The following is a 14,191-nucleotide window of genomic DNA, read 5'->3' on the forward strand; positions in this document are numbered from 1 at the left end:
ACTTTAATTAGACACATTTTTACTTGGACAGAACATAACACTTTTTTTCATCTCAGACTCGCCAGCACACACACACACACACACACACAAACACAGCTCCAACTGTTCGTTGGAACGTGTGCATGCATCTCTCTCTCTCTCTCTCTCTCTCTCTCTCTATCCCTCTCCCGGCTGTTTGGGGTAATTCAGCACCAGGTGTCCATCCTTACGGCCTGGCCATGCCATCCTTGTCACAAAACCCCATTGCCCGATTCAGGCCGGGGACAATCCACCCTGACCCTCCCCCATTTCTGGAGGGGAGACATTATAATAGGACATTAACCCTTAACACTTAGTTGTCTTATGTCTTATGTTTAAAACAAATATTTTGTATGAACTATAAGATTAATGACTAATGTCTTTGAAATCCATCCTGGATTAACTGCAGAAGTTCACATAGATGCACTCGTCCTTGTTACTTGGCTGATGAAGGGTTTTGTTGGCAATTCATTGATAGTCTATGTATTCCATTCCAAGAGTGTAGTTCATCATTAGACCAAGGAGATGCAGGCAGAGTTCAGTGAGGTGCATCGCAGCTCAACCTGGCCGGTAATTTCGGTGAGGTCTATCCTAAATCCAAGGTCTTATGGTTGGAGTTGGCATAAGTTCATCCTCTGAAGTCCATCGTATTGACTGAAGTGATGTTTGGCTGGCACTGGCTGCAATTAATCATCATCACACAGCAACATGTAGCAGTGGAGTCCAACATGAAGCAGGAATGGAGATGAATTCAGCCGGTTCTGGTAACCTCAGGATAGGTGTGTTTCTGGTTTCGGCAGACCTAACTAAAGCAGCCTAATTGTGAGTTGAAGGATAAATTAGGTGTATGCCTAGCTATATAGATGAGTCTTTAGTCTAGACTTAAACTGAGTGAGTGTGTCTGCATCTTGAACAGTGTTAGGGAGACTATTCCATAGTTTAGGAACCAAATATTAAAAAGATATACCTTTTTTGTGGATTTTGATATTCTAGGAACTATTACATTTACATTTATGCATTTGGCAGACACTTTTATCCAAAGCGACTTACAGTGCAATTATTACAGGGACAATCCCCCTGGAACAACCTGGAGTTAAGTGCCTTGCTCAAGGGCACAATGGTGGTGGCTGTGGGGTTTGAACCAACGACCTTCTGATTAACAGCCCTGTGCTTTTGCCACTACGCCACCACCACTCCTTAAACATTTGGGTGAGGTAGCTGGGATTAGCACCTTGTTTATATTTTCATTTACATTTATGCATTTGGCAGATGCTTTTATCCAAAGCGACTTACAGTGCAATTATTACAGGGACAATCCCCCCGGAGCAACCTGGAGTTAAGTGCCTTGCTCAAGGACACAATGGTGGTGGCCATGGGGTTCGAACCAGTGACTTTCTGTACAACAGCCCTGTGCTTTAGCCACTACGCCACCACCACTCTATTAACAGGCCATAATTTTGCGATCGCAATTAACGTATATATAGTGTGGTAGAAGGTCACTTAAGTACTGCGGAACTAGACCATTCAAAGCTTTGTATGTAGTTAACAAAATTTTTTAATTAATATGAAATTTAACAGGCAATGTAACGATGAGAAAATGGGGCTAACATGATCATATTTCTTGGTTCTCGTTAACACTCTAGCTGCTGCATTTTGAACCAATTGAAATGTATTTATTGATCTTGCTGGACATCCTCCCAGTAATGCATTACAATAATCTAGTCTTGAGGTCATGAACGCATTAATTGGTTCCCCTACTGTCACTCACTCGACATTGTGTCGATTGTAGTGACACAAGGTGTCTCTTCTGAGAGCCTAGCATACCTCTGAACTTGAGAAAAGGCCAATGTCAAGTTGGCAGACAGAATTTAGGGGTATAAAGGCGAATGTCAGACAGATTTTTTCTTCGGAGCCAAGCATTTGTGCAACAGCAAATTTGCAACCCTGTTACTTTGTGTCGATTGTAGTGACACAAGGTGTCTCTTCTGAGAGCCTAGCATACCTCTGAACTTGAGAAAAGGCCAATGTCATGTTGGCAGACAGAATTTAGTGGTATAAAGGCGAATGTCAGACAGATTTTTTCTTCGGAGCCAAGCGGTTGTGCAACAGCAAAGCTGAGATCACCACTGTTCCACTACGGTGCATTCCAGCGGCTTTCTCCTCTTTGCACGCTGTGCAGTCCACGCTCCTGGGTGCTTTGACAGTGCTTTCATTGCCTGAAAGATTGTTTCTCCTCATAAAAGAGTTTGAGTTTCAACTCATACGCTCGAATACACAGCAGGCATTGAACGTCCTTTTCAGGATGCGTCTTTTTCAAGATGCCCTTCTGCCTCTGTGTAGTTCCTGGATGTGGTCGATTTCTCACCTCTTCTGACGGTCATAAAATGTACCTTGTGTGCCTGGGCTGCGAACACATGCAGGCAGCGTTTTATGAATGGTTGATGAATTTTATGAATGTTCTCAGTGCAAGAACATAGCCATGGCAACATTGCGGTCGCGGTTTTATTTTCTCACAAAAGAAAGCCCCTTCAGCTGCCCCCACGTCGTTCCTTCTTCCAACGGGATTAAGGATGACCCGGCTGGCATGAAGGCGATTCGTGGATGACGATGGGCTCGGTTTCGCCTGGTAAATCCCCACAAACCACCCGCCCCCGGCAAGTTTGCTTGCTTCCGTCCGAGCTCGGGATGAGTGTGGCTCGCCTCGTGGCTATCCGGCATTCTCCTTCAAGCCCCCATAATTGGATGACGATTTTGCCGCTGCATCGGAGAGCATCACAGCGGTCTGCTCGCCCAGTCTGAGCCTGATGCACGGATGTCCGCTATGCTTTCCTGGGCTGCCATGAGTGCGAGGTGGACTGGAAATCTCTGCCCCTTCTCATGGCTACTCGATCGGTTCCTCGGGCCAGGGCGCCACTCATAACCATGCCCCCCCCCCTGGGTCCTTTCTTCCAGGAATTGCATGACGAGCCAACGAGTTTGTGGAGGACACCTTTTACTGCCCGGAACCGACCTCCTCGCTCGTACGCTCTCACTACCCTGGACTGTGGGGTGGTCCACGGATACACGGAGGTCCCTCAGGTAGACAAGGCGGCCACGATCCACTTGTGTCCCGAGAATGCCACCACCTGGCGGAACTGCCTGGTATTCCCTTCAAAGCCTTTAGGACAATGTCGTCACTGATTGCGAAAGCCTACAGCACCACTGGAGAGGCCGCCTCCGCCCTTCATGCCATGGCTCTCCTGCAAGTTCACCAAGCCAAAGCACTTAAAGATCTGCACCTGGGTAGTCCCGATCATGATGTGCTGCAGGAACTGCGCCCTGCCTCCAATCTCACTCTCAGAGCTACGAGGGTCACAGCGCAAGCACTCGGGCGGGCGATGGCCACCCTCGAGGTCCATGAACGCCATTTGTGGCTGAACTGGATGAGATGCATAACATTGACAAGGTACACTTTCTCAACGCCCCCGTCTCCCTGTTCGGCCTTTTCGGCGACACCATTGATGACTTCGCCGAGCAGTTTTCGGCGGTGAAGAGGCAGACGGAAGCTATACCTCACATCATGCCATGCTGCCGCCTCAATGCAGCCAGCACCCCCTGTGACTAAACCAGGCAGCTCTGCTTCAAACGGGCCCAGCTCTCAGCCCCAGGGTCGACCGCCCCGCAGGTGGTGTACTTCAGCACCAAACCAGCACAAATGTTAATTTTTGTGGCACAAACTCAGCACAATCGAAAGGTATAGATTTAGTATTGGGTTGCAAATATAGGTTGCAAACATCCATTTCGTAGTGGATTTAATCCAGTACGTCATCATGCTACAGGCTGCAGCAAAGACAGACTCAAAAGGCTTGTTTGAGATAAGAAATTCCTGTGCAGAACCGATTAGTGGTGATCAATACTGTTACCATTCCTTGTTGTCTGTCCCGTGTCTTCCGTTTCACCGTTCATATTCCATGTCACGTTTTCCCTGTTGTCCGCCCCGAGTCTCACTGTCCTTGTGAAAAACTACACTTCCCACAATTCCCAGATCTTCTCACTGCCATTATTGTGTCATTGTTTGCACATGTTTGTCGTTTGTGATCCTCCTGTGTCTGTGTATATAAACCCTGTGTGTTTTCCACTCCTTGTCGATCGTTGTATGTTGTATGTTGAAGTTTTGTTTCATGCTCTGCTAATTCTCTGTCTTCGTTCGAGGTTTCCCTGACGTTTCATGTTCGTTCGAGGTCTCCTGTGGATGTCTAGTCGTGTTCGTTCTGCCCTACGTGGATGTTTCCCCAACCTGTGTAGCTCCTTTGTGTTCTTCCGTGTTTTAGTTTATTTTCCCATCGTGGACTTTTCTTTTGTTCCTGTGTTTGTTAATCTGTCTATGCTTGCAATAAAAACCGCATTTGGATCCGCATCTCCCGTCTGCCTTCTCCTGACTTTCCACTGTCATAACAAATACAATACAATATTACTGGCAGTTGCATGCTGGTTAGAAATCTGTCCGACTTGCTCTGATATCATGACGACGTATGTCAAAAAATGTCTCGCAAGGTGGCTGCAGTTGTAGCAAGTTGTTTTAAAAATGTACTCTTTTAACAATTTAAAATTAGGGCTGTCGATTTAACGCGTTAATTCAGTGCAATTAATTTGATAAAATAATGCGTTAAAAAAATTCACGCAATTAATCACACCATAATAAGGAAGATTCCTGAGAAATGCAAGCTTGTAATACCACAGTTTACTCCAGAGGGCAGTAAGTGAAATTTCAGCTGTATGAGCAACGCACCGTTTATACAGTGAAGAAAACAACCCACAACACAGACATGCGTTACGTTCTTACATTCAAAACACTTGAAAGAGCGCAAATGCAAACTAAGGGATCTCAAGATGTGTTTAAAGATTGAGTATTAAACTATATTTAACTTGAAACAGTGAACTAAACATTTTATGTTTATGATGCAACGCACCCGAGATTCTACACAAGCATGTCTGAAGCTTGTTGAAATTGACAGGCTCTTAAACAAGCCCTCATAATAAATCTCCAACTGATTGTCAAATTCACTTGTGAAAGGGATTGCTGTGAACTGTATGCCAGTGATTGAATTATGATCAATAATATGGTAGTAAACAATACATTGTATTCTAAAGCCACTTTTTGTATTGTCTTATTGCTCTTGTCTGGACTTCCTGTTGGACGTCACTGGACTTCCTGTTGCCGACGGCACGCTGCACGAGAGTTTGTTTGTAGCCTGCTTAGGTTGCTTAGCATTGCTTATTCTTATTGCTTATTCTTATTCTCAAACATTCATCATTATATTCATCGTTCATCGTTATATCCTTTGTCATTTTACCGTGTTTCAGGTTTTCTGCTTTTCTACTGTTTCATCTGCGTGTATTTTACCTGTTGCTGCTGGCACCTAGCTAGAGTCTGTGTTTGTAGCCTGCTAGTTTTTCTTTTTTTAGCATCGCTTATATATCTGTTTTCAGCCTTTAATCCTTAACATCTGCCATTTTTAAGCGTGCATTGGTTTTCCCTCGTATTATTCTCTTATCGCAATTCAACTGCGCGCATATTCCACCTGAATCCGCGTTCTATTTTTCCCCATTTTTTTCTCCTCTGTGGTACACAAATTATTGCATCTATCTCAAAGCACCGCTTATCAAGAACAATTTGGAGAGGGATTCACAACAATCGCAAACCCCCAACGCTCAGGTTCAACTAACAACAAACAATTTGCCATCCGCAAGTCATGGCATCCGCTTCCTGCATTGCATGTCACATGTTTACAATAGCCTCCTCGGTCAGCAGTGAGGGATTCACATGTGATAAATGTAAGGAATTAGTCAGGCTGACATCCGAACGCTAGTGGAGGTCAGTGAGAAAGAGAAGCCGGTAGATACTGTTTTGTATGCGAGTAGTAGTACAGAGAGCAACATAAACACTTTGGTTCTGGCTGTACAGCCCCTGCAGCAGGGCTTTTGTGTGACGTCCCAGCGGCATACTCGCTCAGCAAAGAGACACCACTCCCCTGTTCCTGTTAGGGTTTGCAATCGATTCTCCCTACTCAGTGATACACCCACTGAGAATTATGTTGAAAGAGCCCTTGTTATCGGCGATTCTATTGTAAGGAACGTGGAAATAGAGACTCCAGCCACTATTGTTAATTGCATTTCGGGGGCCAGAGCCTCTGACATCAAATCAAATTTAGATTTTCTAAAATTTGTATCCATGTCGGCACTAATGATGTCCGGCTTCTCCAGTTGGAGATCACTAAAGTTAATGTTAAAGAGGTGTGCAAATTTGCAAAAACGATGTCAGACACTGTAATGCTCTGGTCCCCTCCCTGCTCGTCATGGTGACAAGGTTTATAGTAGATTAGTGTCACTGAATGGCTGGATGTCTGAGTGGTGTCTGAAGAATAAAATAGGATTTATAGACAATTGGAAGAGTTTTTGGGGTAGACCTAACCTGCTAAAGAGAGACGGACTCCATCCCTCCAGGGAAGGTGCCGCTCTCCTCTCTAGTAATTTGGCTCATAGTCTTAATGATAGTATTTGACTAACTGGGCCCAGGTCAGGAAGAAGACAAACTGGTTAATCCGAACATCTGCTAGCTGCCTTGAGACGTCACACAGGTCACATACACTACAACACATAGAGACTGTGTCTGTTCGCCGAACTACCAAACACAATACCCTCACTAAATAATTTAGAAAAAAATTGACTACGGTCAAACTTGAAGAAAACATACAAATTAAAAATACACATCATATAAAAATAGGGCTACTAAACATTAGATCTCTTTCTACCAAAGCACTAATTGTTAATGAAATGATTACAGATCATAGATTGGATGCACTCTGTTTGACTGAAACCTGGCTTAATCCGGATGAATATATTAGTTTAATTGAATCTACTCCCCCAGGTTATTGTTATAAACATGAGCCACGTCTGAAGGGTCGAGGAGGTGTTGCTATAATTTACAGTGAAGTTTTTGGTGTTACTCAGAGGACAGTCTTTTGAACTAATAATGCTTAATGTGACACGTCAGATATAAATAAAACATCTCTGTCGTCTTTTGTCCTTGCTAAAAAATCTCTGTCGTCTTTTGTCCTTGCTACAATGTATCACACGGGCCTTATTCTGATTTCCTTGATGAATTTGCAATTTTTTTATCAGATCTTGTAGTTACTGTAGATAGAGCTTTAATTGTTGGTGACTTCAACATTCACATCGATAATGAAAATGATACATTGGGATTAGCATTTATCGATATTCTCAACTCTTGGAGTCAGACAAAATGTAACAGGACCAACTCATCGCCATAATCATACGCTAGATTTTAATTCTGTCATATGGAGGTAATGTTGATAATATAGAAATTCTGCAGCAGAGTGATGACATCTCGGATCATTACCTCATGTCTTGTATGCTCCAATCAGCTAATGTACTCAATCTACACCACGCTATCATTCAGGTAGAACTATTCTTTCAACCACTAAAGATAGCTTCACTAATAATCTTCCAGATCTATCTCATACACTCAATAAACCCAAAAGTCCAGAAGAACTTGATGAAATATCAAAAAATATAAATGCAGTCTTCTCTAGCACTCTTGATATTTTCGCCCCACTTTGATTAAAGAAAATTAAAGAAATAAGCCCTGCACCATGGTACAATGATCACACTCATGCTCTTAAGAGAGCAGCTCGGAAAATGGAGCGCATGTGGAAAAATACAAAATTAGAAGTATTTCGTGGTGCATGGAAGGATAGTGTCTGTAGCTACAGACAGGCACTAAAAGCTGCCAGGTCAGCATATTTCAGTAAACTCATAGAAAATAACCACAACAATCCTAGATTGTACTGTGTCTAAATTGGTTAGGAATAAAGCCTCAACAGAACCAGATATTCTGTCGCAGCACAAGAGTAATGACTTCATGAATTTCTTTACAGATACAATTTAAATAATCAGAAATAAAATTAGAATTATGCATCTGTCATAGCACCTCAGAAAACAATGTCTAATAAGTTTCCTCACGTGCAACTTCAATCCTTCTTTGTCATAGGTCATGAAGAGCTTACAAAACTTATCGAAGCATCAAAAGCCACAACATGTTTGCGTCAACGTGTTTTCCGTGTCACCGTCACCATGTTTCTCTGTCACGATTCCCTGGTTGTCTGCCCCGTGTTTTCCGTGTCACCGTCACCATGTTTCTTTGTCACGATTCCCTGGTTGTCTGCCCCGTGTTTTCCGTGTCACCGTCACCATGTTTCTCTGTCACGATTCCCTGGTTGTTTGCCCCGTGTTTTCCGTGTCACCGTCACCGCCAGTCCTAAACACTCGTACCTGAATGTCGTTTGTGATCATCCTGTGTCTGTGTATGTATCTGCATCCTGTGCCTGCTGTTTCTCCATTCCCCTGTCGGTCATTCGTCGTTTCTACTGTTTTGATGTTCGTGGATGCTTGTTTTGCCTGTTTTTCCGTTGGATGTCTTCCGTGTTTTTGTTTTGTTTTTCCCATTGTGGATATTTCATTTGTTCCGGTCTTGTTTGTTGTTTTTCATCTTTCAATAAAAACCTACTGCATTTAGATCCTCGCCCCTCGTCTGCCTTCACCTGCTCATCATTACAGAACGACCGACTGAAATGGATCTAGCAGCGGTTTTCACTGAACTGGCCCAGGTGGATTTGACCATCCGCGAGTACTCACATCTCTTCTCCACTGTTGCCATCCACACCGGGTTCGATGACGCTTCCCTGAAGACCATCTACCGGCTCGGTCTACCAACATGCCGGCAGAGGGAAGTGCCGGAACCCGGAGATCACACGTGGAGGGAGTATGTGAGTCTCGCTTTGAAAGAACTCGCTGCCGAGGAACCACCTCTCTCGATCCAGGCATTCGAGCCAGAGCCCACACCTGCCTTGATCAATGAGCCAGCGTTGCCAACTTCGTCCACCCGGAGGAGGAGGAAGAGAAAGGCTTCCGCTCCCCAGCTCTAAGCCAGCCACGGTCAGCGAGCCAGCGCCTACGCCTCCCACGGTCAGCGAGCCAGCGCCTACGCCTGCCATGGTCAGCGAGCCAGCGTACGTCGTACGTCAGGGAGCCTCTCGAGCCACCCGAGCCTCCCAGGGCTCCGCCTCCTGAGCCTCCCAGGGCTCCGTCTCCCGAGCCTCCTACGGATCTGCCTCCCAGGGCTCCGCCTCCCAGGGCTCCGCCTCCCAAGCCTTCCAGGGCTCCGCCTCCCGAGCCTCCTATGGCTCCGCCTCCAGAGCCTCCAAAGCCTTCTAGGGCTCTGTCTCTAGAGCATCCTACGGTGCCACCTCCCTCGGCTCCACCTCCAGAGCCCTCCAGGCCTCCACCTCTAGAACCTCCTACGGTGCCACCTCCCTCGGCTCCACCTCCAGAGCCTTCCAGGCCTCCGCCTCTAGAGCCTCCTACGGCACCACCTCCCTCGGCTCCGCCTCCAGAGCCTTCCAGGTCTCCGCCTCTAGAGCCTCCTACAGCGCCACCTGCCTCGGCTTCACCTCCTGAGCCTCCCTCTGCCTCCTGAGCCTCCCTCAGCTCTGCCTCCTGAGCCTCCCTCAGCTCCACCTCCTGAGCCTCCCACGGCTCTGCTCCCTGAGTCTCCAGAGCTTTCCATGGTTCCGCCTCCCTCGGCTCCGCCTCCTGAGCCTCCCGAGCCTTCCTCGGCTCAGCCTCCAGCCTCCCTCAGCTCCGCCTCCTGAGCCTCCAGAGCCTCCCTCAGCTCCGTCTCCTGAGCCTCCCACGGCTCCGCATCCAGAGCTTTACATGGTTCCGTCTCCCTTGGCTCCACCTCCTGAGCCTCCCGAGCCTTCCTCGGCTCTGCCTCCTGAGCCTCCCACAGCTCCGCCTCCTGAGCCTCCTGAGCCTCCCACAGCTCTGCCTCCTGAGCCTCCCACAGCTCCACCTCCTGAGCCTCCTGAGCCTCCCACAGCTCTGCCTCCTGAGCCTCCAGAGCCTCCTTCAGCTCTGCCTCCTGACTCTCCAGAACCTCCCTCAGCTCCGTCTCCTGAGCCTCCCACGACTCCGAATCCAGAGCCTTTTACGGTTCCACCTCCTGAGCCACCCATGGCTCTGCCACCTGGGTCTTCCACGGCTCTGGCCTCCATGGCTCCGCTACCAGAGACTTCCATGGCTCCGCCCTCGGAGTTCCCCATGGCTGTCCTGTGGCCGCCTCCCAGGCCTCCTGAACCTGTCCCTGTCCTATGGCCACCTCCCAGGCCTCCTGAACCTGTCCCTGTCCTGTGGCCGCCTCCCAGGCCTCCTGAACCTGTCCCTGTCCTGTGGCCACCTCCCAGGCCTCCTGAACCTGTCCCTGCCCCTTGGACTGCCTTCTCAAGTCAAGTGGTTTTTATTGTCATTTCAACCATATACAGTTAGTACAGTACACAGCAAAACGAGACAACGTTCCTCCAGGACCATGGTGTTACATAAAAACAACAAAGGACCAACACAGGACCACATGAGACTACACAACGAAATAAAATACCTATATAAAATACCTATATATATACCTATATAAAGTGCACGTGCAAACATGTGCAAAAAGTATGGGACAGTACAACAAATTTCTGACAATAGACACAGTGCAGCGCCGACCAGTACACAGTAGTGCAAAAAGATGACAGTTTCTAAAAACGTAAACATAACATACTATAAGATAGTGTTCTATAAACATAGCACTTATTTAGGTAGCAGACAGTTATAAAGTGACAGTAATTAAAGTGCAACTCAGGACACGTGTGTGTGTGTGTCAAACCAGTCTCTGAGTATTGAGGAGTCTGATGGCTTGGGGGAAGAAGCTGTTACACAGTCTGGCCGTGAGGGCCCGAATGCTTCGGTACCTCTTGCCAGACGGCAGGAGGATAAAGAGTTTGTGTGAGGGGTGTGTGGGGTCGTCCACAATGCTGGTTGCTTTGCGGATACAGTGTTTTTTGTAAATGTCTTTGATGGAGGGAAGAGAGACTCCAATGATCTTCTCAGCTGTCCTCACTATCCTCTGCAGGGCTTTGCGGTCCGAAACGGTGCAAGTCCCAAACCAGGCAGTGATGCAGCTGCACAGGATGCTCTCAATAGTCCCTCTATAGAATGTAGTGAGGATGGGGGGGTGGGAGATGTGCTTTCCTCAGCCTTCGAAGAAAGTAGAGATGCTGCTGGGCTTTCTTGGTGACAGAGCTGGTGTTGAGGGACCAGGTGAGGTTCTCCACCAGGTGAACACCAAGGAATTTGGTGCTCTTGACGATCTCCACAGAGGAGCCGTCGATGTTCAGCGGAGTGTGTTCACCTTGTGCTCTCCTAAAGTCAACAACCATCTCTTTTGTTTTGTCGACATTCAGGGACAGGTTGTTGGCTCTACACCAGTCCGTCAGCTGCTGCACCTCCTCTCTGTATGCTGACTCGTCGTTCTTGCTGATGAGACCCACCACGGTCGTGTCATCGGCGAACTTGATGATGTGGTTCGAGCTGTGCATTGCTGCACAGTCGTGAGTCAGCAGAGTGAACAGCAGTGGACTGAGCACACAGCCCTGGGGGGCCCCAGTGCTCAGTGTGGTGGTGGTGGAGATGCTGTTCCCGATCCGGACTGACTGAGGTCTCCCAGTCAGGAAGTCCAGGATCCATTTGCAGAGGGAGGTGTCCAGGCCCAGTAGGTTCAGCTTTCCAATCAGGTGCTGGGGAATGATTGTGTTGAATGCTGAGCTGAAATCTATGAACAGCATTCGAACGTATGAGTCCTTATTGTCTAGGTGGGTGAGGGCCAGGTTGTGGCGATGGCATCGCCTGTTGAACGGTTTGGACGATACGCAAACTGCTGTGGGTCTAGTGAGGGGGGCAGCTGGGTCTTAATGTGCCTCTCGAAGCACTTCATGATGATGGGTGTAAGTGCGACGGGACGGTAGTCGTTGAGGCAGGACACTGAAGACTTCTTTGGCATGGGGATGATGGTGGTGGCCTTGAAGCACATTGGAACGATGGCACTGCTCAGAGAGATGTTGAAGATGTCGGTAAAAACATCTGCTAGCTGGTCTGCACATCCTCTGAGCACTCTGCCAGGAATGTTGTCTGGTCCAGCAGCCTTCCGTGGGTTGACTCAAAGTAGAGTTTTCCTCACATCTGCCATGGTAAGACAGAGCACCTGGTCGTTGGGAGGAGGGGTGGTCTTCCTCGCCACCACGTCGTTCTGCACTTCAAACCGAGCGTAGAAGTCGTTCAGCGCATCTGGAAGGGAGGCATCTTTGTCACAGACAACTGATGTTGTCCTGTAGTTGGTGATGGCCTGGATGCCCTGCCACATGCGCCGCGTGTCACTGCTGTCCTGGAAGTGACTGTGGATTCTCTGGGCGTGTGCACGCTTTGCCTCTCTGATTGCCCGTGACAGTTTGCACCTCCGCAGTCATCCACGGCTTCTGGTTGGAGCGTGTGGTGATGGTCTTGGAGAAAGTGACATCATCAATGCACTTGTTGATGTAGCTGGTCACTGATGCTGTGTATTCCTCCAAGTTGGTAGAATCGCCATATGTTGCAGCCTCTGAACATGTGCCAGTCAGTACACTCAAAATAGTCCTGAAGAGCAAGATGGCTCCTGCTGGCCAGGTTTTCACCTGCTTCTGAAGCGGTTTTGTGCGTCTGATGAGCGGTCTGTATGCTGGAATTAACATAACAGAGATGTGGTCTGAGTAGCCGAGGTGGGGGCGGGGCTCCGCCCGGTACGCGCCTGGGATGTTTGTGTAAACAAGATCAAGCGCGTTCGCCCCGCTCTTTGCAAAGTCCACATACTGATGGTTAAAATCTCCGGCGACAATAAACAGTCCGTCGGGGTGAGCGTTCTGCAGTTCGCTCATAGCCCCATACAGTTCACAGAGCGCTTCCTTAGCATTAGCGCTGGGGGGAATGTAAACTCTGGTTATGCAAACAGTGGTGAATTCCTGTGGTAGATAAAAAGGTCTGCATCTAACAGTCACAAGCTCCAACAGCGATGAACAGTAACTAGAGACTAGCATAGAGTTCTTGCACCATTCCGTGTTGATGTAAACACACAAGCCACCACCGCGAGTCTTACCGCATAGAGCTGTATTTCTGTCGGCACAAAACTTGGCGAGCCCGTCTAGATGAATGGTAGCATGCGGAACTACAGAGAAATAGTATATACGAAGAATTTCAGTCAGGAGTTAGGCCTCATCATAGTACAGAAACTGCAATTATCGGAGTTACAATTGACTTGCTCTTATCAACTGATCGCGGCTGCATTTCTCTTCTAGTGCTTTTAAATCTTAGTGCTGCATTCGACACGATAGATCACGACATACTCTTGAATAGGCTAGAGAATTATGTTGGCATTTGTGGAGTTGCATTAGCATGGTTTAGGTCATATTTAGCAGACCGCTACCACTTTGTCTATGTAAATGATGAATTGTCAAACCAATCAAAAGTAAAATATGGAGTGCCACAGGGATCAGCAGAGATGGGACCAAGTCACACATGTGCAAGTCTCAAGTAAGTCTCAAGTCTTAACCTTCAAGTCTCAAGTAAGTCCCAAGTATTTTTTTCTTGGGCAAGTCAAGTCAAGTCAAGTCACAGGCTATGTCAAGTCAAGTCCAAGTCAAGTCACAGGCTATGTCAAGTCAAGTCCAAGTCAAGTCACCTTATTATTGTAATTTTACCTGCAGAATCTGATCATAATAAAGTGAAAAGACAAGATATAAGTAACTGTCAGTAAATTACAATACTCATGTTCAGTAAAATACATCATGGAATCAAACAAAATTGTAACTTCATAAAATTATTTATTTTTCACTTCTGCCAAACAGTGTTTGAAATGTTTTAAATTTTCAACATTGAGTCCATAAAACAAATAACAGCTGTTTTCCAACAGACTCCTCTCTGAACACCTCCCTCTCTCTCTCTCTCTCTCTCTCAAACACAGTTACATACATTAAACTTTGTTACATTTCTCCTCTCTCTCACACACACACTCACTCTCTCTCTCACACACTCTCTCTCTCTCTCTCTCACTAGTGATGTGTCGTTCATGAACGATTCGTTCATTTTGAACGAATCTTTAATATGACTCGGGACTACCGAGTTGTCTCAGAGAGTGATTCGTTCATTTTGTGTTGACCGCGCATGCGCGCAACATCGCATAAGGTACATGAAGTCATAAATGATTAGT

This window comes from Xyrauchen texanus, chromosome 40 (genome assembly GCF_025860055.1).
Source record: "Xyrauchen texanus isolate HMW12.3.18 chromosome 40, RBS_HiC_50CHRs, whole genome shotgun sequence".
Taxonomy (NCBI): Eukaryota; Metazoa; Chordata; class Actinopteri; order Cypriniformes; family Catostomidae; genus Xyrauchen; species Xyrauchen texanus.